Here is a 14136-nt window from a genome sequence, read left to right on the forward strand (position 1 = left end):
ATGGGCCTGGGCTGCCACCCCGCTGTGAACTTGCGTCATCCTCGTCCCCCTCCACCTCCTCCTCCTCATCCTCCTCGTCCTCCAGTACAGTGCCTTGGCTGGCGACTTGTGAACCTGTCCTCTGCTGCTTAAACAAACCTCCCTCTGAGCCACTTCGAACAGACTGGCCCGAAAGTGTTAGAAACGAGCCCTCATCCTCCTCCACCTGGGCCACCTCCTCTAACATCATTGCCCTAAGTGTTTTCTCAAGGAGACATAGAAGTGGTATTGTAACGCTGATAACAGTGTCATCGCCACTGGCCATGTTGGTGGAGTACTCGAAACAGCGCAGCAGGGCACACAGGTCTTGCATGGAGGCCCAATCATTGGTGGTGAAGTGGTGCTGTTCGGCAGTACGACTGACGCGAGCGTGCTGCAGCTGAAACTCCACTATGGCCTGCTGCTGCTCGCACAGTCTCTCCAGCATGTGCAAGGTGGAGTTCCACCGGGTGGGCACGTCGCATATGAGGCGGTGAGCGGGAAGGCCGAAGTTCCGCTGTAGCGCAGACAGGCGAGCAGCGGCAGGATGTGAACGGCGGAAGCGCGCACAGACGGCCCGCACTTTATGCAGCAGCTCTGACATGTTGGGGTAGTGGTGAATGAACCTCTGCACCACCAAGTTCAGCACATGCGCCAGGCAAGGGATGTGCGTCAAACCGGCTAGTCCCAGAGCTGCCACGAGATTTCGCCCATTATCGCATACCACCAGGCCTGGCTTGAGGCCCACCGGCAGAAACCACTCGTCGGTCTGTTGTTCAATACCCCGCCACAACTCCTGTGCGGTGTGGGGCCTGTCCCCCAAACATATGAGTTTCAGAATGGCCTGCTGATGTTTACCCCGGGCTGTGCTGAAGTTGGTGGTGAAGGTGTGTGGCTGACCGGATGAGCTGGTGGAAGCAGTGGAGGAGGAAGCCGAGTAGGAGGAGGAGGCTACAGGAGGCAGAGAATGATGCCCTGCGATCCTAGGGGGCGGAAGGACGTGCGCCAAGGAACTGTCCGCCGGGGGCCCAGCCGCCACTACATTCATCCAGTGTGCAGTTAGTGAGATATAGCGTCCCTGGCCGTGCTTACTGGTCCACGTATCTGTGGTTAGGTGGACCTTGCCACAAATGGCGTTGCGCAGTGCACACTTGATTTTATCGGACACTTGCATGTGCAGGGAAGGCACGGCTGTCTTGGAGAAGTAGTGGCGGCTGGGAACCACATACTGCGGGACAGCCATGGCCATCAGCTTTTTGAAGCTGTCTGTGTCCACCAGCCGGAATGACAGCATTTCAAAGGCCAGCAGTTTAGAAATGCTGGCGTTCAGGCCAAGGGCTCGAGGGTGACTCGGGGGGAATTTGCGCTTCCTCTCTAAGGTTTGAGATATTGAGAGCTGAACGCTGCTGTGTGATATAGTGGAGACGCTAGTTGACGGTGGCGGTGGTGGTGGTGTCGGTGGCACATCCTCTGTTTGCTGCTCGGCAGGTGGCAACATTCCTCTCGAGGCGGAAGCCGAGGCAGCAGCGGTAGAGGGAGCAGGGGGAGCCTCAGCGAGTGCCTGGTTTTTAAGGTGTGTACCCCACTGCAGTTCATGCTTTGCATGTAGATGCCTGGTCATGCAGGTTGTGCTGAGGTTCAGAACGTTAATGCCTCGCCTCAGGCTCTGATGGCAGAGCGTGCAAGTCACTCGGGTCTTGTCGGTAGGACATTGTTTAAAGAAGTACCATGCCAGGGAACTCTTTGAAGCTGCCTTTGTGGGGCTGGGTCCCTGTTGGCGATGTCCAGTAGCAGGCGAACTCTGGGGGCGGCGGCTCGTCTGCTTTGGCCCCCTGCTCCCTCTTTGGCTTCGCTGTTGTCTCTGTCTCACCACTACCTCTTCCTCTGAACTGTGAAAGTCATCGCCACGACCTTCAGTCCATGTGGGGTCTAAGACCTCATCGTCCTCTGCATCGTCTTCCACCCAGTCTCCCTCCCTGACCTCCTCCTGTTCAGTCTGCACACTGCAAAAAGACGCGGCAGTGGGCACCTGTGTTTCGTCATCATCAGAGAGTCGGTGACTCTGCTGTGGTGGTATTCCCATGTCCTCTTCATCTGGAGACATAAGTGGTTGTGCGTCAGTGCATGGTATGTCTTCCTCCACTGGGGAAGGGCTAGGTGGACGCCCCTGGGAAACCCTGGAAGCAGAGTCTTCAAACAGAAGAAGAGACTGCTGCATAACTTGTGGCTCAGACCGTTTCCCTGATATGCTTGGGGGTGATGTGACAGACTGATGGGCTTGGTTTTCAGGTGCCACCTGTGCGCTTTCCGCAGAAGACTGGGTGGAAGACCATGTGGTGAACGTGCTGGAAGCACTGTCGGCCACCCAATCGATTAATGCCTGTACCTGCTCAGGCCTTACCATCCTAAGAGCGGCATTGTGCCCCACGAGATATTGCGGTACATTCTGCCGGCTAGTTGAGGGAGTTCGTTCCCTACTGTGTGCGCCTGGGGCCGAACGGCCACGTCCTCTACCAGCAACAGATGCTCCACGGACACCACCACGACCGCGTCCTCGTCCCTTAATAGTATTTTTCTTCATTGTTGCGATTCAACTCGCACCACAATGAAATATATTATTTTTTATAAGCAAAATCCCCTCACTGGAATACTTTCAGTCTTTTGACTGTATGGATTACAGATGAAATGACTGTTATATGTGAGTACCGCTTTCTTTGACAGATTCTAGTATGGGTACATATATGTTTTCCCAACCCCAGCACATTAGTTTGCTAATTCCAGATGTATGAAACGCAGGCCTAACTGTATCTAGTATATTGAACGCCAGATAAACTAACTTGGCCTTTTTTAAATAAAAAAAATTCCCTCACTGGAATACTTTCAGTCTTTTGACTGTATGGATTACAGATGGAATGACTGTTATATGTGAGTACCGCTTTCTTTGACAGATTCTAGTATGGGTACATATATGTTTTCCCAACCCCAGCACATTAGTTTGCTAATTCCAGATGTATGAAACGCAGGCCTAACTGTATCTAGTATATTGAACGCCAGATAAACTAACTTGGCCTTTTTTAAATAAAAAAAATTCCCTCACTGGAATACTTTCAGTCTTTTGACTGTATGGATTACAGATGGAATGACTGTTATATGTGAGTACCGCTTTCTTTGACAGATTCTAGTATGGGTACATATATGTTTTCCCAACCCCAGCAAATTAGTTTGCTAATTCCAGATGTATGAAACGCAGGCCTAACTGTATCTAGTATATTGAACGCCAGATAAACTAACTTGGCCTTTTTTAAATAAAAAAAATTCCCTCACTGGAATACTTTCAGTCTTTTGACTGTATGGATTACAGATGGAATGACTGTTATATGTGAGTACCGCTTTCTTTGACAGATTCTAGTATGGGTACATATATGTTTTCCCAACCCCAGCACATTAGTTTGCTAATTCCAGATGTATGAAACGCAGGCCTAACTGTATCTAGTATATTGAACGCCAGATAAACTAACTTGGCCTTTTTTAAATAAAAAAAAAATTCCCTCACTGGAATACTTTCAGTCTTTTGACTGTATGGATTACAGATGGAATGACTGTTATATGTGAGTACCGCTTTCTTTGACAGATTCTAGTATGGGTACATATATGTTTTCCCAACCCCAGCACATTAGTTTGCTAATTCCAGATGTATGAAACGCAGGCCTAACTGTATCTAGTATATTGAACGCCAGATAAACTAACTTGGCCTTTTTTAAATAAAAAAAATTCCCTCACTGGAATACTTTCAGTCTTTTGACTGTATGGATTACAGATGGAATGACTGTTATATGTGAGTACCGCTTTCTTTGACAGATTCTAGTATGGGTACATATATGTTTTCCCAACCCCAGCACATTAGTTTGCTAATTCCAGATGTATGAAACGCAGGCCTAACTGTATCTAGTATATTGAACGCCAGATAAACTAACTTGGCCTTTTTTAAATAAAAAAAATTCCCTCACTGGAATACTTTCAGTCTTTTGACTGTATGGATTACAGATGGAATGACTGTTATATGTGAGTACCGCTTTCTTTGACAGATTCTAGTATGGGTACATATATGTTTTCCCAACCCCAGCACATTAGTTTGCTAATTCCAGATGTATGAAACGCAGGCCTAACTGTATCTAGTATATTGAACGCCAGATAAACTAACTTGGCCTTTTTTAAATAAAAAAAAAATTCCCTCACTGGAATACTTTCAGTCTTTTGACTGTATGGATTACAGATGGAATGACTGTTATATGTGAGTACCGCTTTCTTTGACAGATTCTAGTATGGGTACATATATGTTTTCCCAACCCCAGCACATTAGTTTGCTAATTCCAGATGTATGAAACGCAGGCCTAACTGTATCTAGTATATTGAACGCCAGATAAACTAACTTGGCCTTTTTTAAATAAAAAAAAAATTCCCTCACTGGAATACTTTATGGCTTTTCACTGTATGGATTACAGGTGGACTGGTATTAGTAGGGGTGACACAAGCACACCCAAGTCCCTGATGTAGGATTTCTATGGCACAGACCACTATTACAAGTGATTAATGGACGTTGGGAGAGATTGTGCTGCAGCACTAGTCCCAAGATAGCCGCCGCCTATCAGCCCAGTAACATGTGCCACAAAATGGTCTGCACAACCTTTAAAAAAAATAGCCTTGGACTGTGCTGCTAAATCGCTATTGGTCTGAATCCCAGGTGTAGATGTCTGACTTGTTTGGAGCTTTGGAATGCACACTGTGGCAGCTTCTGCTGCAGCACTACAAGTCGCAAAATGGCGGCCGGCGGTCAGCCCGGGTACATGTGGATGGAAAAATCACTCTGGCCACTCTAAAAATAGCCAATCCCTATCAAAAAAGCAGCTCAGCTGCAGTTGTTCAGATGAATCACAGGTGGAGGAGAGAAATTTGCTTCCAGTTATTCAATTATCCCTGCCTATTCTCGCCCTAGCATCAGCTGCGTCTATCCCTGTTCTATTCACATCGGGAGTGAGCACGTCCCGACGTGCGCACAAGCTTATAAGAGGCTGAGTCACATGCTGCACTTGGCCAATCACAGCCTTGCCAATAGTAGGCATGGCTGCGATGGCATCTTAGGGCAAGTAGTATGATGCATGTTGATTGGCTGCTTTGCAGCCTTTCAAAATGCGCCAAAATACATGCCGAACGACGAACCCGAACTTTTACGAAAAAGTTCGGGTTCGGGTCCGTGTCACGAACACCCCAAAATTCGGTACGGACCCGAACTATGCTCGAACTGTTCGCTCAACACTAATTGTGAATCAGTTTCTCCTGCTGTTGTGAATATTGAATAGACAACAGGTAGCAATGATGGGCAATTAACAAGACAACCCCTATAAAGGAGTAGTTCTGCAGGTGGTGACCACAGACCATTTCTGTGTTTAATTTAATCCTTTTTGGCTGTTGTTTTGGTCACCTTTGCATTTTGTCATTGCTCTCATCCCTAGTGGTAGCATGAGGCGGTGTCTACAACCCACAGAAGATACTCAAGTAGTGCAGCTTATCCAGGATGGCACATCAATGTGAGCTGTGGCAAGAAGGTTAGCTGTGTCTGTAAGCACAGTGTCCAGAGCATGGAGCAGATACCAGGAGACAGGCCAGTACACCAGGAGACGTGGAGGGGGCCGTAGGAGGGCATAAACATAAAAAGGTGCAGTACCTGAGGGGTTAACTGCAGCAGATCGCAGCTCCCTGTCATAGAGGTCGGGTGTCGGCTATTTGATTCCGGCACCCGCCTCCTGAATTTGTATTAACAGGTCAGTTATCTTCATTGGTGGCGCAGTGGCCACAGCCCCTCCCCTCCTCCTCCTGTCTCTCTTCTTATTGGCGGTGGCAGCAGCACAGGGGGAGGGAGAGACTCCTTCTCCACTGCGCTGCTGAGAAGAACATCGGCGACGGGGCAGAGAACTATCATCTGCTGTGCCCGCCGCTGTATTCAACTGCAGAGCTGCGGCGGCGGGTCTAGTCGCAAATGGCGACAAGACTAAAAAGTCTTGTCACCATTTGTAAATTCTAAGTCGCATTGGCGACCATTTTGATCGCCATCTGGAGCCCTGCAGTGAGCTTAGCTGTATCTAAACCAGGTCACCTCTCTGCAGTTATATCTCAGGCAGATATCTAAACAATTTCAGGTGTGGTCTGATTAGACAATGGGTCTTCCCAGAAGAGAGCGTAAAGTGATCCCCCCTGCTACTATAGAAAAGGTTCTCAGAGGCTACTTTTGGGCAGTGCACCTCTTGGTGAGAGATCGTTAACTAAGAGACATGCCTCTGTGATTCACTCAAAGACATTTTGCCCAGTTGTCAGACCTTGAGAGGGGGCACATCAATGGACTGAAAAAAGCAGGATGGTCATTTTGACAAATTGCCCACCATCTAGGCTGTTCTGAACGAGCTGTTAGGAGGTGTTGGACATGGATAAGATAAAAACAGATGAACCTCTTCTGTGGGCGCTGCCAAGGATACCATTCAAATGAAGCGTATAGTTTAAATGGCTTTTATTTGTCTACGTGTTTCAGGGGTAAATAACCCCCTTCATCAGGACATTAAAAGGTTTTAAAAGCGTAGACAAATAAAAGCCATTTAAAACTATACAATCAGCCTAAATGGATATAGTTAAATGTAATGGGTTAGAGGTAAGAATAGAAGGTCCAGCTACAGCATAACCCTAAATAAAGGATAAACTTTAATAATACTCATACAACAAACAATTTGTCCTATAGTGTCCATACATAAAGTCGTCCACCAAGATACTAAAGTGGGGAGTAGATAACCCTAATTACAATTCCTAAAAACTAGGCCCTCTGCCCAGGGGCGACTCCTGAAGGTGGAGACCCCCCGTCCTCGAACCTCGCTGGCAGCTCCTAGTTGACCCTAAAATGTGCGGGCTGATAATTAAAGTGATCTAATGGTGGACTGAGTTAGGCACGGACAGAAAGTATATAACAATATGCACAGTGTATACAGCCCTATTGGTAAGAGATACCAAGAGGTACACGGTGCAGCTGACTACATAAAACAATAACGACACCTAAAAGGATGACTATTAGTGACACAGACGTATCTGTGCTCAATCCCAACGCGTTTCCCCCACGGTGTGGGATCATCAGGGGGTAAATGGATTATATTAGATAATTACATTGATAAGTGACGAACGGAGGGAGGCCCAAATTAAATTGGGACAACCGCGATACACCCGTTCGACAAACAATGGTGTCAAACGACAGTCAAAGGTAAGGTTAAAAGATTGGACCAGATGACCTTACTGGGAGAAAAGAACAAACAGCAACAGTCATGATGTTTGAGACACGTAATTTTGGTGTGGTGGAACCAGGATGGATACCTGTAGGAAAAAGAGAAAAACATACAGATGTATATATATATATATATATATATATATACACATATACCTGTAGCCGAACACCAAAATAAATTACGTGAGGGACCATCACCAAAAGAGGGGCCTCATTAAAGAGGGTCACTCACTGTGTCCAGAGGAAATAGAGTATTTCGACACTTATCAATGTAATTATCTAATATAATCCATTTACCCCCTGATGATCCCACACCGTGTACCTCTTGGTATCTCTTACCACTAGGGCTGTATACACTGTGCATATTGTTATATCCTTTCTGTCCGTGCCTAACTCAGTCCACCATTAGATCACTTTAATTATCAGCCCGCACATTTTAGGGTCAACTAGGAGCTGCCAGCGAGGTTCGAGGACGGGGGGTCTCCACCTTCAGGAGTCGCCCCTGGGCAGAGGGCCTAGTTTTTAGGAATTGTAATTAGGGTTATCTACTCCCCACTTTAGTATCTTGGTGGACGACTTTATGTATGGACACTATAGGACAAATTGTTTGTTGTATTTGTATTATTAAAGTTTATCCTTTATTTAGGGTTATGCTGTAGCTGGACCTTCCATTTAAACTATACGCTTCATTTGAATGGTATCCTTGGAAGCGCCCACAGAAGAGGTTCATCTGTTTTTATCTTATCCACGTCCGACTTCTACTCCGGCACCCGTACGTTTTTTGGGCGCAGGCAAGAACCCAGGCTGCAGCCAAGACCCCATTTGCTGGTCGGGATATACACCAGCAGGAGCCTATACAGCTGTTGTGACTACCTCACAACAGCATCTGGTAAGCGAATCTTTTAAGCATATATAATAATATTGTTAGCAATACCACACATGAGGCGCTGTCATCTCTCTCTTCCTTTTTTCTCTTGTTCTCCATTTGTTAGAAAGTGTTGGGAGCAGCGGTTACACGTGGGCACAAACACTTGGCAAACAGGCTCCGGAAAGCCTAAACTGACCACCAGTACAGAGGATCATTTGATCCACTGACGTGCACGAGCAGCTCCAGTTTCGTTGTCCACCATCAAGACACAGGGGGGCCCCTTCATTTTCATTTCTCAGCAGAATAATGCTTGCCTACACACATCAAGGGTTTCCTAGGAATGTCTCCACACAAATTACAACACTTCATTGGCTGCCCGGTCACCAGATTTATTGCCCGTCGAGCATTTATGGAACCATCTGGGATGCCAACAAATAAAAAATGGCATGGTGTTAGACAGGCAGGAAGTTCTCAAACCCATATGAAGTTGTGCATGTATATACAGGGGAGCAAATCCTGCACTTGTGGCCCGTTGTTAATGGCAATCCCCAGCAAAAATGCATACAGTGGAGGATGCCCACAGCGGACCACAATAAACATCCTACACAAGATAGCACTTATGTGGATGTAATAACCAATATAGCAATATAATAATATATTATATTGCCATCTGGGATGCCAGCTTCAACAACTTACAAGTGTGCTGGATCTACAGGCCCAGCTGTAACATCAGAGGACAAATGTGTCACAGAATACCATACAGAACCTGTATGCCTCTATGCCCAACCTTATCTCATCTTGAGTCTAGGCTAGAGGGGGCCCAACAGGGTCCTAGAAGCTCCTTTTATTTGTACAGCCTTCCCCAAGAAACGTATCCGTTTTAAAACTGTGACCACTCACATATATCATCATTCCATTCTACAACTCCTTCTTGGTGCATCATTTTTTTTGTCAATGAGTGTACAAAATACTAATAATTCACCAGTATGTCTCCATTCATGTTCTGCAGGTAATAAAGCAGGAGGCAGGATACGTATGTAACACATATATGAGCATCACTTGGTCACTGAATTCATGTTCCCATTATTCAGGGGTTAATTAACAGATGTGACATCACAAGCGATTCCCACCACCGATATATCCCTCAGCTCCAGTATCTAGATAGGTTTACCATTAAACCACAGGAATGTACATATGGGGCTAATTATCACAGATCACCCGGTCAGATAAATCAGTGATATTGTCATCATGCCACCAATATCACTGTCTCCGAACAGGAGGGTTAGTCTGTAGGAGCAGTGAAGGTCACAGTGCTAGGAGAAAATATATGAGCCAAGAAGACAATGTCTGTCAGTGACAATGGTGATGCTGTCATGGAGCAAATAAAAGATTTTATTTTATCTGTATCAATGAATGAAGATTAAATATTAATATGTCCACCTACATTATAAAACTATTACATGGAGCGTCGTTACTTTTCCCCATGTCACTCTGTGAATACAGTGATAAGAAGCAAGGTTCATGGGGACAATTCATCTTCACTGCGCTGGAAGTAAACAAGGCTCTTCTTCTCTTCCTTGTATCCACAATACTTTTCCTCTGTACATCTTGGTCACAGTTGACCTCAAAGAAATAGAATTTAGTTGTTTGGCAGATCCAGGATAACAAATCCCAAAAAATAAATATTCGTATTGGCTTTTAGGCTGGAGCTACACAGTAACATGTTATGTGATATGAAAATCATAATGTCAATATGTCACAATGTGACACACTATATGCCACAACATTCACAAAAAATCCAACACTGGGATATATGGTTACAGGTCATAGGCCGTCGTAGAACATAATAATGTCACGGATGTAGTAGGGGAGAACACCAAAGGACAACAAGAAGGAAGTGAAAAGACACTAGGCCTCACCGCTAGGGAAGGAAAAGGGTCATACCTATAAAACCCTGCTCCTGGCCCTAACTCCTATCCATATGGGCACCTCTCGATGGTAGAGATGCCCATACACAGGAACCTAGAAAACCCTGGTGGCCCTCAGATGCCCTAATAGTAATGACCGGGCAGAGACAACCCGCTCCTTCCCTGGTGAAGGAACCAGCGTCTCGCTGAGGCCTAGTAAACAACAAAGGTGGGGGGGGGAATACAAAACACAACAAGCGGAACACTTAACTTCTGAGGCTGATGGATGATGGACGAACAGGACTTCACCATGAACCAGTTCCACTCCAGCTCTTCCAAAAACCAAATGAAGCTATCCAGAGCAAGGAGTAATGGGTAAAGTCAGACTAAATAGGGGGAGGTGAAGGTCACATGATCCACACCTGAACAGGGGGTGTGGACATACCAGCAACACACAGACAAAGTGAAACCAAAAGAGGCTGTCAGATAACTAATGTGCAGATATTCTTTCAGACCTTCTCAAACCTGTCACCGGCATGACAGTACCCCCCCCCCCCCTTCTACGGGTGACCTCCGGGCACCCAGGACCAACCTTATTAGGATGAGCTCTGTGGAATGCTCTCACCAGACGGCTAGCATTAACATCGGTCGTTGGAACCCACATCCTCTCCTCTGGTCTGTACCCTCTCCAATGAACGAGATACTGGAGGGATCTCCGGAGAACTCGGGAGTCCACAATCCTGCTTATCTGAAATTCTAAATTACCATCCACCATGACAGGAGCGGGAGGCAAGGAGGATGGTTCAACGATTTATGAAATACGTTATGGATTTTCAATGCCTGAGGAAGTTCAAGACGGAAGGCTACAGGGTTAACAATGGCAGTGATCTTATATGGACCAATAAATCTTGATCCCAACTTCCAAGAAGGTATCTTAAGTTTAATGTTTCTTGTAGACAGCCACACAGAATCACCCAATCTCAGGTCCGGACCACTCATACGTCTCCTGTCAGCCGCACGCTTATACCTGTTGCCCATCTTTTCTAGGTTATTTTGGATTTTCCGCCAAATAGATGACAAAGAAGAGGAAAATCGTTCCTCCTCAGGAATGCCAGAATTATGAGCACCAGAAAATGTACCAAACTGTGGATGGAACCCATATACCCCAAAAAACGGCGACTTATCAGTGGACTCCTGTCTACGGTTATTTATAGCAAACTCAGCTAACGACAAAAATGAAGACCACTGTTCCTGATTCTCTGAAACAAAACATCTCAAGTAAGTCTCCAGATTCTGATTAGTGCGCTCCGTCTGTCCATTCGACTGAGGATGAAAAGCCGAAGAGAAGGACAATTGTACACCCAGACGAGTACAGAACACTCTCCAGAATCTGGAAACAAACTGAGTCCCTCTATCGGACACCACATCAGAGGGAATGCCATGTAGTTTCACGATGTTGTCGACAAACACCTGCGCAAGAGTTTTAGCATTGGGTAGACTAGGTAATGCAATAAAGTGTGCCATTTTACTAAAACGATCAACAACCACCAGAATCACAGTCTTCCCCGAAGAATTCGGTAAATCCGTGATAAAATCCATGGACAAATGGGTCCACGGTCTGGACGGGATGGGCAATGGAAGCAGAGATCCGGAAGGCCGAGTATGTGTCACCTTAGCACGTGCACAGGTACCACAGGCTGACACATAGTCCTCAATACACTTATGCAACCCCGGCCACCAGAATCTCCGAGAGATGAGATCGACAGTCGATCTGCTCCCAGGGTGCCCAGCAAGAACCGTACAGTGATGTTCCTCGAACACCTTGTGATGCAATTCGGAGGGAACAATTTCCCCTGAGGACAAGAGACCGGAGCATCCTCCTGTGCTTCCAACACCCTGGCCTCGAGATCAGGATAAATAGCAGATATAACCACCCCTTCAGATAAAAGGGGACTAGGGTCATTAGACTCACCCCCCCCCCAGGAAAGCTACGTGACAAAGCATCCGCCTTGACATTCTTAACCCCAGGGCGATAAGTGACAATGAAGTTAAATCTGGTGAAAAACAATGACCATCTGGCCTGCCTTGGGTTCAGTCGCTTAGCCGACTCCAAGTAGGCCAGATTCTTGTGATTCGTAATTACTGTAAAAGGATGAATTGCTCCTTCCAACCAATGCCGCCACTCCTCGAACGCCAACTTAATGGCCAGCAATTCCCTATTCCCCACATCATAATTCCTTTCAGCAGTCGAGAGTTTTTTTTATAAAAAAATGCACATGGGTACCATTTACTGGGTGAAGGACCCTGCGACAATATTGCTCCTACCCCAACCTCAGACGCATCAACCTCAACAATAAATGGCTGAGACACGTCCAGTTGCACCAGAATAGGGGCCGAAGCAAAACATTCTTTCACAGCAGAAAAGGCCTGTAATGCTGCATCAGACCAAATAGAAATATCAGCACCCCTCCTAGTCATGTCTGTTAAAAGTTTAACCACCGATGAATAGTTCAAGATAAATTTACGGTAGTAGTTGGTAAACCCCAAAAACCGCATAAGCGCTTTCAGATTTTCGGGTCGATCCCAGTCCAACACGGCACGGACCTTCTCGGGATCCATACGAAAACCTGAGGATGAGAGCAGGTAACCCAGAAATTGCACTTCCTGTACAGCAAATACACACTTTTCCATCTTAGCATACAACTTATTCTCTCTTAGGATCTGTAACACCTGTCTCACATGATCCTGATGAGTCTCCATATTAGGTGAATAAATTAGTATGTCATCAAGGTATACAACGACAAACCTCCCCACCAGATGATGAAAGATGTCATTGCCAAAGTGTTGAAAAACCGCAGGAGCATTGGTTAACCCAAAGGGCATGACCAGGTTTTCAAAATGACCCTCAGGGGTATTAAATGCGGTCTTCCACTCATCGCCCTCCTTGATCCTTACCAGATTATATGCCCCCCTCAGATCCAATTTAGAGAACACCTTGGCACCAACAATCTGACTAATCAAATCCGGAATCAAAGGAAGGGGGTAAGGATCACGGACGGTAATACGATTGAGCTCACGGAAGTCCAGACATGGTCTCAGGGTACCATCCTTTTTCTTTACAAAGAAAAATCCAGCAGCCACTGGGGACTTGGATGGTCTAATATGTCCCTTTGCCAAACTCTCGGTGATATATTCTCGCATAGCCTTTCTTTCGGGTTCCGAAAGATTATACAACCGAGATTTGGGCAATTTAGCTCCGGGAATAAGATTGACAGGACAGTCATACTCCCGGTGTGGAGGCAACTCCTGATTACCACTCTCAGAGAAAACATCAGAAAATTCTGAAATGAACGAGGGTACAGTTTTAGTGGTAACCATAGAGAACGATGCATTAAGACAGTTGTCCATGCAAAAATCACTCCAATCGAGAATCTGTCTCGCTTGCCAATTGATGTTAGGGTTATGTTTGCCTAACCATGGTAAGCCCAACACCAACGGAGCAGGCAGACCCTCCAACACATAACAGGAGATAGATTCCTGATGCAAATCACCCACTCTTAAATGAATGTCATTCACTACCTGCGACAGGCATTTTTGGGCGAGAGGTGCTGAGTCAATTGCAAAGACAGAAATACTATTCTCTAATGCATTAGTAGTCACTCCGTGAATGCGTACAAACTGTCCATCAATCAAGTTAACTCCTGCCCCACTGTCGATAAATGCTTCGATTTTCACAGTTTTGGACTCTAGCGCCACCTCGGCAGACAGGAGAAAACAGGTACTACCAGTAAAAGACAAAAGTAGGTTTTCTTGCTCCCCACCCATACTACCAATAGTAATTTGGGGATTAAACTTTTTCTCTTTTTGTTTACACCTTGATGCTGCAAGTACAGACAAATATTCACCAAATGTCCCTTCTTGCCACAATAAAAGCAGACTCCTTTCACATTACCCAAGCTTTTGCCAATAGTTCCAGGAGTAGCTCCTCCTAACTGCATAGGCTCATCACAAGGCACAACCACCCATGT

At 46.0% G+C, this 14136-nt stretch overlaps 1 protein-coding gene across 1 annotated transcript in view; it reads right to left on the reverse strand.

Moving 5' to 3' along the window:
- Positions 1 to 14136, reverse strand: part of LOC120990673 (zinc finger protein 585A-like) — a 1368789-nt gene that overhangs the window by 392912 nt on the left and 961741 nt on the right. The gene's annotated exons all lie outside the window — the stretch shown is intronic.

This window comes from Bufo bufo, chromosome 2, assembly GCF_905171765.1.
Source record: "Bufo bufo chromosome 2, aBufBuf1.1, whole genome shotgun sequence".
NCBI classification, from domain to species: Eukaryota; Metazoa; Chordata; class Amphibia; order Anura; family Bufonidae; genus Bufo; species Bufo bufo.